Below are 16,969 nucleotides of genomic sequence, written 5' to 3' on the forward strand. Positions count from 1 at the left end.
CAACATCTTGTAAAGAAAAATTAACAAAATTAAAATTGATAACAAAAAATTACTTGCATTGCATATGGAAAGTTTTTTGTTCATTGAAGGGGGTCCTCTCATGAGACCAGACAAGTACAAGTGAAAATTATAAAATTCATTGGAGGATTTAAAAACAAAGACTAATACTATCAGCCAACAAGATATTCTTCAAATTTCTTTATGATATCACAATCCTCTAGTGTTCATTTGACGTGAGATACTGATCGGCTATAAGATGTCATCTTCATTCTTCCTGAGGCCAGTGAATGGATGGTAGTTACCTTTCAAAAGTAGCTGAAATTCCTTATGGTTTCTCACAACATGAGCATACAAGAGATGTTTTTGGCAACTCAAACGACTATTTGAAATAGTATAGACACTCCTAGATGAATTGCATATCTCCATTTTCTACATTCATTCTTACAAAGGTCCTTCCTTTATCGTTCTTATGCTGAGCACCAAATAAATTGGCCTAAGAAGCATTGGTTGTACCAACCTCTCGACTGGATCCTCAGCACATACTGTGATGGCTGATGGACCAAAATTTCATTTGAGACATTGATGAAGAGTGGGCAGGATCCCTCGTATTTTGTGAATTCAAGGTTGTCCCAAGAGCAAGTTATATGATAGTGGTACATCCACCACATATAATGTAATGCAATGATTGGTTTGTTCGATGATCACGTTCATGTTGAGGATACCTTTGCTATTCATGCTTTGGTCGTCATATCCGTAGATCTTGGTATCATCAGGGCGATACTTGTCTTCACAAAATCCTAAAGCTTTGGCCGTGAGATCTGGACAAATAATTAAACCACTTCCTCTAACGATCAATACATGTGGCGTAGTCATCTTATTAACTTGGGCGATGATGTATAGAGCATCTTCATGCTAATATCCCATTTTGAGAGGTTCTTTTCTGAAAAAATAATTGATTGGTCCTTATTGGCCTGAATCCAATCTTCTTCAATCATACGTTCTTCCAAGTTGATGAGATCATCCAAGTAGTATGGATCCTCTTTCGATGAGTCATCTGATGACTCATCATTGTTGCCTCGTAAAAGAAAAGCCTTTGGAATTATGGCAGGTTTTCTGATGAACTTTCTACCTTGTTGTTCATCATACCAATAAAATCTATAGGTTTCTTACTTGGGTTCGTCATCATCGCTTGGTGTGGATTGCTTCCTTCACAAGGTCGAATGTGCTCCTGTGGATGATATGAGAGTGGAGTGTCTGTGGCGATTGTGACTATTGCTGCCTTCTGGTGATCATGAAATGGATTCCTTAATACCTCAGGCATGCTATCATCATCAGCCATGACATCCTCATTGATGAAATATTGGATAACGTTTTTGAGGACAAAAAAATCCTCGGTGTCATGACCAAGGACATGATGAAACATACATAATTTTTCTTTGTTACTTCCCAGAAAAAAGAAATGGTCCAAACGCTCTCTCTACCTCATAACGTGCACATATTTTCTCAAAGAAGCGATTATTTTTCATTTGCATTCGTAAAAAATGATTCACGTAAACCTTGGCGAGGCAAATTTTGTTTGAACTTTCCAACGGTGAATTAACTAAAAGACCACATTTTGAAAAAGTTAAAATGAAAGGCTTCGAGGAAGGGAGACCTTTGGAGGCATACCAGCGCGTCAACTTAACCCTGACGAGCTTCCGTTCAGCTTCTTTATTATTTTAGGCACCTAAAACTGTTGCAGACCGACTGTGTTTGGCCCGGCCAAGCCAGTAGAAGGATATGCTGCTTGGCATTGCTTGGAAAGCATGTGAGATCAATCGGATGCTAAGTCAAGCAAAAAGCAATGCACGTGGATGTGCAGTGTAGTGGTGCAGCGACGAAGCGTATAAGTGCATCATGGTCATCAGTTCCTTTGGAAGTGCAAGTCTGTCGTTGACGAATCAGATGGGTTACCCACGCATAGCATTTGGATGTGCACGGGGATGCACGTGGGGTTGGGGGCAATTCCCTTAGTGGATGCATATGTTGCATCCACAACCGCGTAGAGTCAAGAGAGGGTGAGTAAGTGAATGCTCGTCGTCGAGTACGGCGATGGTCGGCCACCTTACTTAATAACATATAGTTGTCAACTGGTTTCGGCTGGAGACTTCCTCCCAAGAGAAGTCTACCCCCACCCAGATTTCGTTGGAAGTAGATAGGCGCTTGGAAGAATGGCGATGTTCTAACAGAGCCTCATGGTCACGGCTTGCCAATGGTCTACTATGGGATAAACCTGGGTGATGGTGTGTCGATGCGTAGCACTCCTCGTCTAGTCTACAGTCCCAAAAGGTTGATGAAAACTTCCGCTACATTGAGAAAGAATCAGGCTGGTCGAAGGCTTGAGAAACCTTCAGCACCACGCGGGCTTGTAAAAGTAAGCTCGTGACAAAAACAGCCTATACACTTTTCAATTCACCCTCTTCCCATTTCTTTCGCCCACTAACACTTGTAAATTGTTTAGAACTAACTGTCTTTTTACTTTTATTCAAATTCACTCCCATCTCATCTTTAATGTCTACATATCTACATACATACATATGTGTATATAATTTACGTTTATGAATTCAAAAATTATGTATATATATATATATATATATATATATATAAAACTTTAGTTTTATAGGCTAATAATTGTTTAAATAATTGTTTATGTGACATATTCATATACAGCAGATTCAGAGATACGACAAACTAACTCTTCCCAGCTCCTTTCATATATTACACACCTGTTAACCGTGCTTCCATGACGACCCCAGATTTATTTAGTTTTCACAATGTAATAAGTTTACATTGGAGTAGAAGCTTCGGTCGTAAGTCTGGAACCAAATCCAAGAGAGTGCCAAATAGAGATCGACAATCAAAATCGATGAGAAGTTTATCAAAATTATGGGAAGAAGAGCTTTATATTTCTTTACCATTGCATCTTGCCAATGTGGTGATCTGACTGTGTAGGATCATCATGTCATTGGGTAATGGATGCATAGTAGTGGTATAGACCTTATGTACTCTAATGTCGTTTATGGACCTAGGCACCATTGTATGTGCAGGATTTTTGGTCGGGGCTGACTTGAAGGTTGAGATGTCTGAGGTTCAGGTTGATGAGGCGCCTTATAATTAAGAGGTGAAGCATCATGGTGGGAGGTCTGTATAGAAGCAGCTAGCATCTTCATCTATAGACATGGTAGGTTAATCAACTACTTGATTTTTGGGAGGGGGCTTTAGCTAGAGTTGTTACTAATTGCCTCCTAGTCCTATGGCTACATTTAGATCTTTTTCGGATTCATAGCTAGTGGGTTATTTTGTTACTAGCCTTTTAGCTATTTGCTTTCATGAGGGCTTTCTTGATTTCAAGCACAGGAGGCTGCAGTTGAGGGTTTAAGGCAATTGATGCAAGATGCATAAATCCAACAATTTCGTCCCACCACTCTCTTGAATGTGTACAACCAAATTTCTCTAACCACTTACTTCCCGTTTTCTACTACTAAACGTTGTGAAGGCTCTGTGAAAGTCTGGTCATCAATTCAATTGTTATTGACATTACTTTTTTGGGACTGCAAATGATGGTATATGTTACTTTTGAGTTAAAGGGAGTAATTGTAAGTTCCCCCATGTCTCAAAGTAGTCCAAGACCTTGGAGATGAATGGAATGGGGAGGGAGCTTGTGCCGCTTTAGGGGATCCACGCCCCCTTTCCATCTGTGTTAAAAGTTGTTGTTCATTGATTTGGCTTAACTGCAATTCACCTTCTTGAAACTCGATCATCCACTTGTCATACCATCAAAAACATTTTCCCTCACCTCTTTATTCTTCCATAATAATGGTGGAGAAATCTATGATGCTAGTAGCTAATCCTGAGTTTCGTTATGTTCCTTCTTCATGCGAATTAGCTCCTAGTCACCTTCTCCTGCTTTTAGCTTTCAAGGAAACCTGCCAGAAAATAGATTAAATCATGGACCAATCTCAAGTATTGCTAACTGACAAGTTGGAGCAGGTTACTCCAAGTGATGTCTGCCATGTGCACAGCCTTAAATTAACCTTCAACCTAAGAGTGCTACAGCTACATTAAAATCTTTTGTGGGTTCGTCTCTCTTTGATTTCTTTCTTAAAATCTTTCTCCCTCTTTTGTTAATCTTTATCTCCTTTTTTTCTTCGCAATTTCTCTCTCTTCGATTTCTCTCTCCCTTTCTTGTAGAATCAAGCCCAAGTGAATCAAAGATAACTGAAGAGGGAAGATTTCGAAGTGTGATGCTCTGCCACGTGCAAAGAGGTTATGTTTTCTAGCAGTTGGGTGAAGTAGTTAACTTTAGACATGCTGAAATCTTTTGGAATCAGTATGGCAAATAGATGTACGATTAATACTGAGGATGAAGAAAATATTGACCATCTATTTGTCGTAAAACACTTGGAGATGGCTAACTGATAGATTTAATGTGGCTTGGAAACGAAAGAGTTCACTCAAAGAGCTCTCGATTGGGTGGTGGAACAAGCCCTTCAAGGATGCACGGGGAAGGAGATGTTGGCAACTTGCATTCTCCAATAGCCATTGGGAATATTTGGGCATTTGTCTTCATAATCTGCAGATTTGTGTTAGAAGTGATTTGAATGGTTGCATTTGGGAGGATATTATGCAATTCAGGGGTAGAGCCAGGATTTTTTTTCTGGGGCAAGCCAAACTGTCCAACAAACTTATCCGAATAGGGCAAAACTAAACCCAAATCTAAAAAACACATTACGCAACCAAAAAATTTTTAATTTTTGTAATTTCTATTTTTTTTTTCAATTAGTTGGGGTGGGGCCACACCTAGGCGGCCCCCCTCCTCCCTCCACCCCCTATGCAATTGTCTTGCAACTCTAAATTTACGTTGAAGTTGTAGTGACCGGTAATATCAGTTTGGGCTACCACAAGCAACATCTGAAACCATACAAAGGGCCCATCCAATCTCATGGTACACCTGCCATGGCTAGCGTTTCTTGTATACTTGTTTAAACTTCTCAAAATTACGGTGGGGCCACAAACTCTGAGGGGCAATAATATAAGAGAGCTTACTGACTTGAGGGGCATTAACAGGTAACAAACTAAATTTTGTGGATGAATTAACATGTAATTAAAAACTGCATAGGCAATTGCCCACAAAAACCCCACGTGTAGTTCTCCGTCACTGTCCCCTAATAATAATTTCCTTACAAAAATGCCTCCAAGTTCCACCATCTTACTGATGATATTATGTATAGATTATGCAACATGGTCAGCTTAAGTTATAATCAATATTTCTCAAATAGTTAGATGTGAAGCATCCTAAATTATGGAGCTGCAAATGGTTTGAACTCAGGCGAAATCTCCAACTAAAACTAATGACTAACCACAAATTTGTGCACTCGATTTTGAAAGCCTGTGGCATCAACTCTTTATGTTGCAAAAAGATGGAGACATGGGTATGCAAGAATGTATGCATGTATGTACATGTGTACATGGTCAGTTTGTCAGTTTCTGAATTGTCTAACTCATCACAGGCAAGAGCTTGTCCTTTGGCTGTCAAAATGTCTCTGCCATAACTTATCACAAACAGTATTTGTTATTATTTGGTTGTAGGAGACACATTACAAGTTGAAAGGGTCAATGGAGGAGCTTTCCATGGCACCAATGGCCTCCATACAAGTTCATAACCAAAGTCATTTCTCAGCTTGATACATATAAATGCTTGATCTTGTGTATGTTAGCTGAATCTGAAGTTGGTTTCAAATAGTAGTGTCTGAATCTGAATCCAAATCCAGATTACATAGAATCCGATTATGCTGAATGTAGTAAAGGCTGGATCGAACCTGAATCTGAACCGAATGTAACATTTTCATCCCTTTCGGGGGTGTGGACAGGATAGATTTTTCTATACCCGCCAACTTTTGTATGTAAACTTTTTTGAAAAAACTTCTTTGCCTCCCACTTAAAGTTTTAAAAAATCCTTACGCCCCATGCAGAAATATTTTTTCGCTCTGCCACCGTTTCTTAGATAGGTTGATTCATATACCAACTATCGTCATCTATTTTTGTAATTCTTATGCTTATCTTATTAAGAAATTTTAATTCTCAACAACTAGCTTTCAATGTCCTCTTGGTTGAGAATTCAACTTTGAGAAGGACACCGATACAAAAAAAAAAATTGCCACATGTTTTTGGGTTGCGGAAACATTGATCTCGTGCAAATTGCTTTCATCCAATGCAGGACAGATCAGCCGGAGAATTCTAGTTAAGGGACACTAGGTATAAAATTTTAAAGTATTAAAGTGCACCAATGTATTGAGAAAAGTGCACTAATGTTTTTTTGGGTTTCGTGTGGGCAATTGCCCACAGGTAGCTCACACCTGCCTCCACCCCTTCTTCCATCATATTCAACCTGTACTCTGGCTTAAGGACTGGTATGGCTTCACATAAATGATCAAAGAGTTGCTTTCTAGGTGAAGCTCTTAAACTTCGAAAAATGGTCATGTGGATAAGAATTTCATTCTACCTTGATAATGAAGCATCTTGTGGATAGAGTATATACGTAATAATTTTATATTCCTATCCACAAGGCATATATATACACTGGAACTTTGAAAGTAACTTTTGATGGCATTGCTTAAAATTCAAAAGAATGCCAACCCTGACCGTTTCTCTCCCTCTCTTATCTTTTGAATTGTTCAAATATAACTTTTCTTATATTATATCATTCTCAAGTTTCTATCTTTTCAAAATGATGTTTATTGTTTTTAATTATCAATTTCAATTCACCAAATCGGCAGGGAAGGGATGAGGTTTCACTTCTCGGTGCACCTCGATCATTTTAACACATCACAAGCCCTTCTCAAAGTGCTGGAATATCTGAATATATATTCTTCACACTTCCAAAGCAGTAGCGGAGCTACCTTGTGACTGGTGTGTGACTGGTGTGGGTAACTACTCACTTCAATCTTGAGTAAACCCTTAGAAGAGTTGTACCATGATAACACCAGGCTCAGGCCTAGGACTTAGGTTGCTGCCCTATAGTTCAATGTGCACTCAATCCATTGCAATAATAAGATGGATCAGTGTCTCTTAGCACGGGCAGAGCCAAGGTAGTGTCCGCATGGGCCTTGGCCTCACCTCTTTTTTTTTTTTAATTTATATGTAAATTTTAAAAAACTTCACTTGTCTATATACAAATTTTGAAAACTGATATTTTGGCTCTAGTCAAAATTTAGAAATTATAATTTGGCCTGCCTCATGAAAAAGTTTTGGCTCCGCCCCTGCCCCTCAGCTAAAAATTTCAATCTCCATTCAAGTAAATACTCTCTAGAATAAGTATTTTCTTGAATTTAAGAAGTTTGATTTTATCATATATATATATAGGAGCAATTGAAGCCGACTGTCTGATGTTGTCGGATGGTCAAAAACTTAAAAACTGACACTAAGAAAAGTTGTCACATTCGACAAAAATGAAGAGACTTTTTCATCAGCTAGTAAAATACAATTAGTTTACACTATCTTTGTTTTTAAACAAAATATCCTGCAGAGGAACTATTAATGGCTTTCAAATATGATGTATTTAAGATTTATATATTTTATTGGGTTCACTCCAAGCATTGAAGCAGCTCTAGACCCTAGAAGGAAAGAGGGAAATGGAGAAAATTTGACCTTTACTCCGAGGACTGGAATTAGCCTCCCAGTCACCAATGTACCTTCTATTGAGTTAATGTTGTTTTTATTTCTGTAATGTTGGTTCAGGTGGCAAATGCACTCAACGAGTACAACGTAGTGGATGCTTAAGACTAATGACACACACTTGGCTGAGCTGACTCCATTCTTGGAGTTCGATCATGGTGTGATTGATCTCCTCAAAACCTATATATATATATATATATATATATATATATATATATATATATCTATATATATATATATATATATATATATATATATATATTATACCATTTCATTTGTAAATAAACCAATTTATCTATAGTTCGAAAAACTTTCCAATCTCTCACACTGTTCGACATAATGTATCAAGTAACCATGATTGGATGGAGATCTGGATGGCTGGAGGATTTCACCTATCATAATATATATACATGGATTAGAAAAAGTAATAAAATAGGGGGTTAGACCAGGGCATGCATTTTTCTGTTGAGTGGTTTATCTAGTTGGTAAATTTTAATTAAATTAACGGTCAGCTAATTTAATTAGAGGAGGTTTGTACTCAAAATCTTGAAGTCCTAAATCCATATCCAAGTAAAATATCCAAAAAGAAGGGCTTAACAACGTTAGAAACATGCGATTTCAACTTAAAAATTTGAAAATTTCTTCCGCGGTCCTTGAAGGTTTCAAGTTAAAAAAAAGGGGCTGAAATATCGTTTGGAGACACAGGGTTTAGTCAAACATGAACTAAAAAGTTGTTTGTTGGTAGGAACCCAGTGTTCTATTTCCATCGCATCAATTCAGGGAAAACGGCAAAAAAACTTCCTAACGTTCTGCCTAGAACTTACCATCCATGTTTGCATCGATTCATATGTGGCTTAGACTTTTATTTCTTTTGTCAATCATTTTGTAGGTTGCAGGATGGAATTCCTTTCTAGTTTGAAGTTGCTGAAGAAGGAGATTGGCCGAAATAAACTTTAAAATATGCACATGGTATAAATATATAAATCTGTTGGATGCGTACATAACTAATTAACGAATTTTACTTCGAGATTCAATTAGCTAACTAAATAGGATTCGAGCCGAACTAAGTTTGTGTAAAAGAAAATCAACAAACTTGAAATTAAACACGAGCAATTTATTCTATAGTCACATAAAATCCATCTTTTTCAAACCGAGTTTCCAACATTTTCAATAATCTTATCAATCTATTTTTATAGTTTTATAGTTTTTCAGTTATAACTTTTTCCTAAATTTTGGACTTTTTTTTTAATTGTGAAAATTTGTCTCGAGGTTTTCAGTTTTACTAAAAAATGCTCGAGAAAAACCATATCGCTAAAAACAACAGTTCATCTCAGATCCTTATATCCCTGTTCTATAATCATTGCCATCGCCTATCTTCTACAAAATTGGACCACAGAGTGCGAGTTATCTCATTCATGGTACATTAACATAGGAGGCATATGCTTTACTTTCGGCTTCTGCCATGTTACGCTTTCAAATTTCAATTTGCTTTTGATCTCAAAATTACGACATGCATGGGGAATGCATTATATATATTCGATTTAAAATCCAGAAGGCCCAGGTCTCCTCTCTCTCTGTGTCTTTCTTTTTTTCTTACTATTTGGCTACTACACCGTCCTTCGTTTACTGCTGGGTGACTCTGCCAGCTCATCTATCCTCTCTCTTCCCACTCTTATTTTGTTTTATTGTTGTGCTATTTTGTATAATTTGTTCCATTTGTTTTTCTTTTTGCAGTTTGTTTTTGTATCCAAGGGACTTCTTACTTCTAAATTTTGTTGTGCATTTCTATTTTATCAGCTTTCTCTCTCTCTCTCATATCATCACCATCATTTCAGGAGAGCCCCTATAGCTCCTCCCCCACAGCCGACAGTGATGGTGTTGCTCCCCCACTGCTCTACACATAGTGGATAGAAGTAGGGCAGATAAGGTGGCACCGGCACCACTTGGTGATGACAAGAAGAGTCATCAGAGCTAAGGGTGGGCATCAGGTCAGGCCATCGGTGGGGGACCAGTATTTAAAAATATTTTTTATTATTTTTAAATTTTAATAATATATATTTTATTATTTAAAAATATAAATTATATTAAAAACTTTATTGTAATTGGGCCCGGCCCGAGCCTGGGCCCGACACCCGAATATCCGGCCAGGCCACACCGGCCCAGGCCTCGGCCCGATACCCGAATATCGGGCCAGGCCGCGCCGGCCCGATGTCCACCCCTAATAAGAGCTCCTCCTTTGCTTTAGCCATCGTGGGTAGAAAGCAAACCTCTATCCACAATGGGTAAACACAAGGAAATAGTCCAGAAGCACCGAGCCCACCAGCCACAGTAGGGGCCAACAAGAATAAAAAGGAAGAGAGAGGGAGAGATTGGTGAAAAAAATTAGGCCATCTATTTCTAGATCGGACAGCTTAGATTTGATGTCCTTAAATGTATGCTAAACCTAGAGAGTCAGCATTCGAAGGTTATATGTAGACCAATTAGGCAAGGGATAAAAACCTGACTTCCGAAATTCATGTTAAAAAAGTATTTTAAACAAAATGTGAATTTTCTAATGTGTTTACAAACACTAGATTAGTATAAGTTAATCAAGCTTTAGTAAGTTAATTTTGTACAAAACATTGTTCTTTCTAATGTCAAAATTTCAATGTTATATAAGCCATTCATTTTTTATTAATAAAAATTTTTATTTAAATAAAAACGACTAACTTATAATATGTTTGTCACCAAATTACTCTTAGGATTGTATCTGTAAGGTTAGCTTGCAAAAATGAAAATTTTAATAATTAATTGTAATGAGTTTGGTTTTCTTAACTGGTTTTGGTTTTTATATATATATATATATATATATATATATATATATATATATATATATATATATATATATATATAACAAATGCTACACCAGCACCCTCTTCTCATCGGCATTAGCACCTATGTAGCATATCTGTTAAAAGAATTTTCTTGTTATTTAAATTGCCTGCACTAGGTGTTGCAGATTTCTCTCGTCAGTTGGGCGGACGCATTTTGTGGTGTTTAATGCTTGGCTGTTCAATGGAATAAATGAACAGTGGATGGATGATATCTCCTTTTCGTTGCCTTCTCAGGACTTGCAGTTGTGCCCGCTGCTGTAACGTCCGTGAAGCTCAAATGGTCTTCAAGCAAGGTTGTCGACTCGTTTGTTGGCTGTATTTGTGCATAGAAAGTAACTTTGGGAAAGTGCTTGTTATGTGTTGCAACAACTAAATGTCATTCACCTTGATTGGAAACGGATCTTTGGCATTTTGTAGGAGAACAAGAATGTTATAAGTTTGCATGGAGAGAATGAGAAGATAGTGAAAGGGTTAATCAGAGCATTCTGGAAGGATTTGTATAAAATCTTATTGGAATGTCAAATGGAGTAAGAATCATGAGAAGTAGTTAGGAATTTGGGCCTGTTTCAGGTCTATAAATTCATGCAAGGAAAATGGAAGACGGTGTTCACCTTTAATTTGGTTGAGAGGAATTGCAGAGGACCAGGAGATGGCTGGTTTGGTGATGGCATTGGCTGGAGTTCAAGAGAGCCATTGAGTGAACTCGTTGAATGGTTTTTGTGCTTTGTTGATTCAAGAACCATTGAAGGAGTGGAGGAAATACTTGAATGGGGCAGTAGTGGATAACCACCTTGAAGATTTTGGTCCTTCAAGAAGCTTTAGTTTTACGAATAGAATTGTAGGCGCAGTTTGATAGGTTCATTAGTTGATATCACTACCTAATTGATAGGTGAGGTTCTTGATAGTTGATTCACTTTGTTTTTTCCTTTTTTTTTTGTGCTTCTTGATGTAGTATCTTTCTCTATTGTTTGTTAATAAACGGGAGGAAGCCCAATCTCCTAGCAAAGTAGCATCGAAGGATGCAAAAGAAATATATATATATATATATATATATATACATATATATATATATATATATATATGCATAATTCCAAAAAATAATATTCAAAATTAATACAAAATAGGTAAGAAAAATGTAAAAGAGGTGAACTTGATTTGTTGTTGCAACCTGTATGTCTTGATCTAAAAGGCATGCAGAAGATTGTATAGTTTGGGACTCGATGCCTAAGTAAAGACTTCTGAGGGCCTCCTGTTTGGTAACTTTAAGTTAGCAATTGCAGGTTACTTTATTTTTGCAGTAAAAAGGTCAATAATATGAATTTAACATAAAAAATGCCTCCACCCTCAGGTTCCATAACGTGAGAGAGAGAAGAGAGATAGAAGAGTTACAAGTTGTTTTCATTGCCAAACGGTCCTTTTTACGATACGAGGGGTGTATCGTATCGTTTTCTTCAAACGATACGATACGTATCGTACGATACGGGATCGTATCGTACGATACGTACAACATTGCTTAAAGGTATAGAAGAGAGCAGAAGCACGAGACGCACCAGCATCCTGTGGAGTGTATAAAAAATATATTTTAGTAGAAAAATAGAAGAGAGAGAGAGAGAGAGAAACATTAATAAAAGAAAGAAAAAATTTTAAAAAAGAAATCAAACAAAGATATCAAAGAGAGAGAGTGAGAGTGAGAGTGACATAAATGATGAGAAAGCCATTCCCATCATTTAATATGGGCCCACACGATGAGGAAGAACAGTCTACACTAGAAGAAGTTGATGAAAGTGGTTCTTCTCGTTCTTTTGTTGTATTTCAATCCTATCGAGGATGTACTTCTCACGGAGATTACGTTTTTGAGACACTAATAAATGGTCAATAGAAAGAATGTTGCTAAAATTTTGTTTTAAAAATAAAAGAGTATAGCAGAAATTTTAAGAGAGAAATCAAATAGAAAGAGAGACGATAGAGATTAATAAAAGAGATAAAAAGAGAGACTTCAAAAAAGAAATCAAATAAAGAGATTAATAAAAGGGACAAGAAAATATACTTTAAGAAAGAAATCAAAAAGAGAGAGATATTAATAAAAAAGAGAAAAAGTACTTTAACAAAGAAATGAAAGAGAGAGAAAAATTTAAAAGAGAAAAAGAAATTGAAAAGATCGAGAGATGAAGATTGATAAAGGAGAGAGAAAGATATTTTAAGAGAAATTAAGAGAAGAGAAAAAGAAATATTGTAAGAGGAAAATTAAAAAGAAAGAGATTGATGAAAGAGAGAAGAAGAGAAATTTTAAGAGAGAAATTGGGGAGAGACAACAATAGATTAATAAAAGAGAAAAGAAATTAAGAGAGAAATCAATCAAAGAGAGAGAGATAAAGATCAAAAAATCTGTTGCTTTGCATATAAATTCCCCCCTAAAGCAAAGGAAAAAGTAGAAGGGGACTCTCCTCTTTCTCTTTCTTTCTTTCCTCCTCTCTTTCTTTCTCCCCCCTCGATCTTCTTCCTTTCAAACAAGATCAGTAAGAAGAAGAAGAGGTGGAGAGAGAGAGAGAGAGACAGAAAGAGAACATCTTTATTAGAAAAAAGAAAGAAGCCAACAAATCACAGACAGCCTGCCTTAAGAGAGAAGGGGACAAAAGAAACTTGTTAAAGATGCCAATGGAAAACTTTCAAGTGCAGCCACTAGTGGTGTCCTCTCACGAAATCCGGGCCATTCACTGTAGTGCCCCTCACCTTTAAAAAAAAAAAAAAAAAAAAAAAAAAAAAAAACTTTGCACTAGATTCTGCGTATCTGTTCTTCCTAAAGTTTGGGCACATATGTGGACAGGCCATGTAAATTTGCTATTGTTAATTCCCTCCTCTCACTTTACTTCTCAGTTTTCCATTGTCTTGCCATTAACCTTAGTAAATATATTTTAAGACACAGCGGCAAGAGTGTCGTTTTCTTTACTATTGCTGGACCAAATATTATTAATTACACATTTTCAAGTTTATTCATGCACCATCTATCATTTATCCTCACTTTCTAGGAAATTTCCCAGGATACATATAAATATTTTACGTGTACTCCAATTACATATAGATATGCTCGAACGCGGACATCTATACGTAGAATTTTAAAAAGATCCTTGAAACTCTGATCTATGGTGCTAACTGGGGCCTTTTATGACATCCCACAAGGTATGTTACATAATGGGCAGTTTATGTTAAGTATGGGGCTGTCTGGTAACATAATTTAAAGAACATGATTCAGTTCATGTCTTTTTGAAATATATAAATGAGTGTCGGTCCGATTAAGCGTCTTTCTAATCTTAAATGGAATGTAACGATGCAGGGATCCATATCTTTATTTATTTACATGCGTTCGAATGATCCCTTCTCATAACATAATGAGAATGTACATAATCCTATTCCAATCTGCCCCGATATTGAATGAACTTATAATAATCTGATGATGGAGTCAGATTCATGATTGTTAGTTCATGACCTCATACCGTTCCCATCTTAGGTAAAACATATCTACTAATTATTTTTTTCTAATTGCTTATAAGAGGGATCTTGAACTAAAAATAGACCCTATAAGCTAAAAAATGGGTCTATTCTCGTGACACACAGGTTCAATAGTTTCCATCTATACATAGGAGGTTTAACTTTTTAGCTAACCCATCACTCTCTTGAATGTGTACAAACAAATTTATCTGACCACCTATTTCCCGTTTTCTACTACTAAACATTGTGAAAGCTCTGTGAAAGTCTAGTCATCAATTTAATTTTCATTGACGCTACATTTTTGGACTGCAGACAGTGGCATATGTTACCTTTGAGTTAAAGAGAGTAATTGTAAGTTTCCCCATGTCTCGAAGTAGCCCAAGACCTTGGAGACGAAAGGAGTGGACCAAGAGCTTCTACTTCTTTGGGGTATCTCAACCCCCTTTCTATAAAGTTGTCGGTCATTGATCTGGCCTGACTGCAATTCATCTTCTTGAAACTCAATCATCCAATTGTCATACCATCAAAAACATTTTCCCCAGCCTCTTTATTCTTCCATAATAATGGTGGAGAAACCTATGATGCTAGTAGCTAATCCCGAGTTTTGTTTTGTTCCTTCTTCATGATTGTAAGTGAATTAGCTCCTGGTTGCCTTCTCCTGCTTCAAGGTAACCTGCCAGAAAATAGATTAAATCATGGGCCAATCTCAAGACAAGTATTACAATCCACTTTCTTAAGATACGAGTTTGTGGTGCAAACTGTTCGTTTACAATAAGGTGTTGAATGGAGAATATCATATTAGAAATGCTTCTGATATATGCTCAGGTGTATATATTGTTTGGCATATATATTTCATATTAGGAGGTTGAAGAACTCTTCTTTAATTTCTCATCTACCACCACGGCTTCCAGCTCACTGAGGTAGGGGAGGGAGAGAGTTTAGATGATATCAAATGAGATTTTTAAAAACCTTTGTTTTTAAGATTTCAGAATCTGAGATGCTCACATCTTAAATCAACTCCGGACCTAAGATCCAGGGCTATCAAATGCTACCCAAGAGAGAGATTGGATGATATGAGGAGTAAATAAGGGAAGGTAGCTTTGGTGGAAGGGCCTTTTTAAGTGGCGTGAAAAAATTACAAAATGCTTTAGCCGGCAAAAAAGGAGAGTTTGCAGAGATTGGCCTGAATGATATGCTGAATGTTTCTTTGTTGTTAAATGTAATCGTGCAATAGAGATGCTGAATCTCTGCTATTTTAGCCAAAAGTGGATTGTAGTGTGCTATTTTGGAACCCATTGGCCTATTCATTATGGCATGATACTGTTCATGTTCTTGTTTGAGCTTATCTTTGGTTTGTAAATATTGTATTCTTTTAGAATTATTTGGACAGGAGCTCAACTCCTAGCCGTCTTGCTTCAGGATCTTCTTGCAATAGCTTCTTTCTGTTAGGTTTGTGAAGGGCAAGTTACAATTTGAAGGGCATAGGTTTCTAAGATCAATCAGAAACAAATCTCCCCTTTTTCCGTTGATTATATATCTATTGAGGAGATTGTAAACTAACAAATTTCCTCTTTAATACAACTCAGTCAAATTCTTTATTATAAACTTAGCAGCTGTAAATTAAGAAAAGGGGAGACCTGCCATAGGTTAAACTTCTGAACGGGTCCATAGACACAAATAATTGTTTACTTGGTTCAACTATCTTTAGCCAAGAATTTTTTGGTAATGGTTACACTAACTAACTATATATATATATATATATATATATATATATATATATATATATATATATATATATATATATATATATATATATATATATATATAGAGAGAGAGAGAGAGAGAGAGAGAGAAAGAGAGAGAAAAAAAAATTAAATGGTGACACTAACTTTTTAGATTCACCAACCCATCTAATCAAGGTCATCCAATTCAACATGATAATGATTAAGAGAGAAAAGTGATGAATACTATTGTTATTTAGTATTAGTTTGTCCTTATAACAAGTCATCATTCACTCACTTACTCTATATATATATATATATATATATATATATATATATATATATATATATATATATATATATATATATAGATAATACAACAAAGCATAAATCAAAGTGATCTATACGACAAATTGACATTATCACTTGCGAAACTTTGTGGAGCCGGAAAAATCCACCACCTACATTGATCGCCATTCACTTCCCATCCACCATTGCTGTTCCTTGGACCACCACCCAGCTGCCTCTTTGTTCCACCACAAGCAACATCTGAAACCATACAAAGGGCCCATCCGATCTCATGGTACATCTGCCATGGCTAGCGTTTCCTGTCTACTTGTTTAAACTTCCCAAAATGGCTGGGCCAGAAATTCCGAGGGACACTAATATAACAAATCTTACTGATTCGAAGGGCATTAACAAGTAACAAACTAAATTATATGGATGAATGAACATGTAAATAAAATAAATTATGTTGAATTTTGTAGGCAATTGCCACACAAACCCCATACGTAGTCCTCCGCCACTGTCCCCTAATAATAATTTCCATACAAAGTGCTTCCAAGTTCCACTGTCATCTTAAATTATGGAGCTGTAAATGGTTTGAATTCAGGTGATATGTCCAACTAAAATTAATGATTAACAGCAAATATGTGCACTCGGTTCTAAAATCCTGGGGTTTGTAGCAAAAAAATGGAGACGTCAATATGCAAGTTGAAGCATAATAAGAACGTTATCTCGAAACACCGAAAGCAAACCTAGATGTACTTGAGGGGATGACATTTGAGTTACTTCAGATCTAAAATTAAAAAGAAGAGGGTTTGCTCTTAAATCCATGATTTTAAAAGCTGGAAGATCTTAAATCGGAGTAGATCAAAAGTAATCAAGCACTTATAG

The sequence above is a fragment of the Nymphaea colorata genome, chromosome 1 (assembly GCF_008831285.2).
Source record: "Nymphaea colorata isolate Beijing-Zhang1983 chromosome 1, ASM883128v2, whole genome shotgun sequence".
Lineage (NCBI taxonomy): Eukaryota > Viridiplantae > Streptophyta > Magnoliopsida > Nymphaeales > Nymphaeaceae > Nymphaea > Nymphaea colorata.